The sequence below is a fragment of the Amblyomma mixtum genome, chromosome 6 (assembly GCF_055824585.1).
Source record: "Amblyomma mixtum isolate Tamu chromosome 6, ASM5582458v1, whole genome shotgun sequence".
Taxonomy (NCBI): domain Eukaryota; kingdom Metazoa; phylum Arthropoda; class Arachnida; order Ixodida; family Ixodidae; genus Amblyomma; species Amblyomma mixtum.
The window spans coordinates 76,720,979-76,726,080 of NC_143017.1; positions in this window are offsets into that span (position 1 = coordinate 76,720,979).

Genomic DNA, 5,102 nt, shown 5'->3' on the forward strand with positions numbered 1-5,102 from the left:
ATAATGTAGTAAAACAACAATACAGCAATGCAAGACAAAACAGAAAAAATACATAATACGCAATATCAAAGATGGCTGAGGAACGCGTCTGATTTTCAGGGTTGATTAGGTTCGGTTAAGGAGTTCCAGTCGGATATGGTGCGTGGGAAAAAGGAAAACTTGAACGAGTTAGTCCGGGTAAAATGTGGTTTTAAAAGAGCTTTGTGATAGTGTCGTGTATTCCGTGTTGGCATTGGGGAAAGATAAGCAGAAGGGTCAAGTCTGAGTTTATTGTTAAGAAGTAATGAAAGAAAATCTAAACGAAAATTTCGTCTTCTTACCTGTAGTTCTTCAATATCGTTAGCATGCATCAAGTCTGAGGGGGAGTCAGTGGGTAGATATTTTGAATATATGAATCTAATTGCTTTCCTTTGAATGTTCTCGAGCTTTCTTATGTTAGACTTAGTATACGGGTCCCAAATTATGCAAGCATATTCAAGCTTGGGTCTAATTAGAGTATTATAACCTAAGAGCTTAACGTTAGCGGGGGCGTTTCGAAGTTTATGCCTTATATAACAGAGCTTACGGAATGCGAGTGAACAGATGTTATCTATGTGAGAGTTCCAAGAAAGGTTATTGGTAAGTGTTACACCCAAGTACTTTACGGACGCTACTTGTTGCAATGGCGATGATTCTAATTTATATACATATTGTAGAGCGTTTATCTTGTTAGCTATGCGAAGAGAAACGCTTTTATCTGCATTCAGTGTCATGTCCCAGCGCTTGCACCTAGAAAGGCAGAGGGGAGAGGGGGGGATCTATGGGGCAGAATAATGAACCACCCGCGGAAGTACAAAGCCCTTCTCCTTGCCTTTCTGTCAAGCTTCTAATGCATTGCCAAAAAAAGTTGTTCGCGATTATAGTCTATTACGAAGAGACTAACCGGCGGACTCGAGCACGACATATCGCAGAAGTTTTCAACAATGGCTCTAGCACAGCTAATCACAGCAGTAGACGGTGGCCAAACTAGCACCCCCCCCCCTTCCCCCCTCCCTGTAGACTGCAGTGTTCAAAAGCAACAGGACGCAGAATCACAGCTGGCAGCAAGTGTGCACGTGCGGAATGACGCTAACAAACAACTTTTCCAATTACATTGCACGTACAACGCACGTTTATACTTTCAATTGTATGCCTACTAATTGTTTGCATACTGAGTGAAACGTTGCCGGAACCTTTCGCTTGTGTTTTACTTGTCAATCGATGCAAAAGGCGTAAAGTCGCAACGCGTCCTTCGGAAAACGAAACTTCTCTTGTTCAAGTAACACATTGCTGCGTTTTTAACCGTTACACAACCACCTTTGTTTGTGTTTTTTTGTTGTTGTTGCTTTGATAAGCTACTCGACCTACGAGAGTGAAACACCCGGAGGGCTGGTTGACGAGCCGCCGAGGCCTAGCCGACATTCCATTACCCGATGATTTATTTCTGCTTGCGAAGAAATAATATTCTTTTATATCCCGAATGAGGCGCTTTATATGCGCGTCCTGCAAGGAAAGTGGCGCTCAGAAAACCACGCGCGCAGTCTTTCATCAGTTCCATGTTTATTCTTTTGAACAGGTATTCTGGGTCCGCGTAGGTGCCAGCAGCACCGAGTCTGTTCGCGGATGGTGTGTTGGCGTGCAGCATTTGCCGCTTTTCTTTCCAGCACTTGCTCATGCACGCAACTATTTCGTAATGTGCGCCTATATACTATACACAGCTACGTGTATATAGGTGCATGTGTGTACCGGTAAAAAAGTGCACGCTTGCCTGGACATGTACAGTCGTGAGACGTATGGGAGCGGAACAAAGTTTTTTGCACATATCTACAAATTCCCTGGTTATTTCTTTAGAAAATTTGAAAATGACTTTCGGATGTTATATGCTAAGAAGAAACTAATTAAAAATATAAAAACCTGTGTTTGTGGCACATTATTATGAAGTAATCAATAAATGAATGCTCAAACATTTTTCCCTTTAATATTTATCGAGACTGCATGTACGCACGCGTGCACGTGAAAAAAAAAAAGCGCGCATGTGCCTCATACACAGCCACAAACAACTGCACTGCACTTCTTTTCTTGCCTTTCTAACTCCTCTTTTCCAGTTTCATTTATCGAATCTTTTCTTTATGTGGAGTAGCTGCAGTCTGCGAAATAAGCTTTCACCTTTCCTTGTTTCACAAAATCCGTGCATTCTTAGGGTGCCATATATTTATGGCGAAGCAAAGCTGTCGCGCAGTTGGCCATGTACGATTATCCCGCTTTCATCGGACTCTTCACGCTTACCGACTAAGGCGTTCTTGGCTACTGAGCTCAAGGTTGCGGGCTCGATGTCAGGACGGCGGCATATTGCAGGGGGCGAAATACAAAAGAACTCCAATGCGGTCGAAATTAATGCAGTCCCGCATGTGGCGTGTCTCATAACCAAGAATTTACCTTCGGGACGTGAACATCAATAAGTCGATAAGCCAATCAATCAATCAATTAATCAATTGAGTTTTTGCGGAAATCATCATGGGCACGGTAATTTATTGTATTTTATTTATAATAGTGCAGGCCTGTTTCGTCTGATGGGTAGGACCAAAATAAAATACAAATAAATAACATCTGCATCGCTTTATGATGGGTACCATGATATGCGTCTGTTTTAGCAACTCATGCACGGAAAAAATCTATACAGAGTACAAAACACATCTGCATTCGAAAATCGTTTGAACACGCCTGCGGCACCTGTCAAAAACCAAGATTACAAGCATAAAACGGAAGATGTCACTGTCTCTTTAAAGATATATTTAGGATTCGAAATTTCGATACGGAATACCCTACTCGGGTAGCTCTTTCCACTCACGAAATGGTTGGCGGGAAAATGAGAACTTTTGCAAAGTGAGGGGTCAAACTATTGCAGCGTCTGTGTCCTATTTTTTAAGATAGCGGCAGCGTGACGTAAGGTGTTTCCGAAATGCCGAGCTTTCTATGAACAAGAATTTAATATAAATAAAAAGCTTGTCCCCGCATTGATATGAAACATTTAACTTACGCTGAACTTATTGGTGACACCAAACAGGCTATCAAGCCGTATCAGCGGTGTTCGTATATGCGAGAAGAAAAGTTGTGGCATGATTAGCTTTTGGGTTGCATGCGAATCCAAATGGTTTATATTTGCATGTAAGGAAACATTTTAGAGGTGTGGTGAATGAATAGAATAAAAAAAAGAGCGAGATAATGTTGTTGTGCTGGATTTTATGCGACAGGCAACAAAGTCCATCGTGCGCCAAACGCAAGGTTAGTGTGTTTGCATTGCAGGAAATAACTAAAATGATTAAAAAGAGCAAGATAGTTTGAACTGTTCAGCTTCGATCGTTTCTCATTTCGATCTCTGTTCTTTTTTTTTTTTTGCTTACCCGCGCCTAGAAAAACGCAAAATTTATGCAGCGTCACGCTCTGCTGTGCAGGAATCGCTGCACGCTCTAGTACACTTATTTCCATAATCCCAGCAATTTTGAAGGGCGCATGACTATCACATGTGCGCCCTTCCATAAACTCAAGCTCCAGGATTAAAATTCACGCGCAGAAATTCCTCAACTACTAATTACCGGCGCGAAAACTTTGAGCAACGTGATGCATGCTCAAATGATTACGATTTTTACGACGTTCTGAAAACTGCGCGAACTTTGGGTTTCCGATTTCTGAATTCAGTGAGAACCTAAGAGCGTAATACAAGAGAAAAAAAGCCGAACCAAAAGATCGGAAGTTATACTGGATGTGAGATAGAAAGAACATTTATTGATAGGCTTATTCACTCTTTCGAGACGACATTGCTTGTGCATGTGCGCATGAGTGCGTGTGAGTTCATGCGTTTATCTAATCAGGCGGCGCGCTTCAATTCTCTTCCGAAAGAAGGCCAGTTAGCCATAGTTGCTTCTCAAAACACCAGCGGTTAGGTTTCTACAGGCATGGACACAATTTCGTTCAAAGTGTCTCAGTGGTTTAGAGATTTTAACTCCGAATCACCAGGGTTTGTCAAATCAGTACAGCGAGAGATCTAGAGATCACTTTTTTAAGTACATCATACTATAAACGCAAAAAAAAAAAAATTGCATTATTACCGGTGACAAAATCTGTCAACACAAGGGTGTCGAAAGACGTGTAGGACCCGATTGCGACAGGAAGTGTACTAAAATAGTCTGAAACAAAGAAATCACTGGTAGCAGCAGCACACTTCAAGGAACTGCTGTGAAATCGCAATGTACACACTTCTGTGCATAGCGCCTCAAAGCTAGTGTTAACATGAATGGATGCACTGTCATGTTGCCACGTTTTTCCAAGAACGGCGGAAACGGGCATATTTTACCGACGGCGAACAAACAGATGCGAGCACAGTATAAAGTTACACGCGTCAAGTATGTGACAGTCGAATGATGCGCGCACACAAACCACAGAAGTAGCGGTAATCATTACATGTAAACAAAATGCAGAAACAACACAAAGGTGGGAACTGTTCTAACCGAACGTAGTACAACCGTCTTGATGGGACGTCCGGTGACCCTTGCCACAGTGTTGGCTGGTAGTTCGCGCCGCTGCACCTCTCAGCATTGCCTGGCACGAGTTTTCGCTTGAGAAGTGAGTCAGAAGTTGTTGCCGGATGATGATGATGATGAATTTTTACAGCGCAAGGGCATCTGTGGCCAAAGAGCGCCATGAAACAAGGTGTTTTTCGTTTTCTCAAGGTGGGGTCAAGGACCCATTTTCCAAGCGTTTCACCCTAAAGAAGCCGAGCAGCAAGACAGGGGAAAGCTTGTACCCATTGTATCATCGGTGGGTGCCCGGCGGCACTGGGAATCGAACCCCGCACCTACCGCGTGCGAGGCGGATGCTCAGACCACTCGGCCACCGCTGTGGTGCAAGTTGTTGCCGGAGCCCTCGGTGCGTTGCCGGGGGTACGACTACAGGGGAAGAGTGCAGCAAAGTCAATGACCCCTCAAATTCATTGACCCCTTAGCGTCCCTGGTCCAGTCCTTGCCCACAAGAGCAAGGGCGGTCGATCCTCGTAAAAAACCGTGTGCCCTCTGAACGCCTAAATTCGC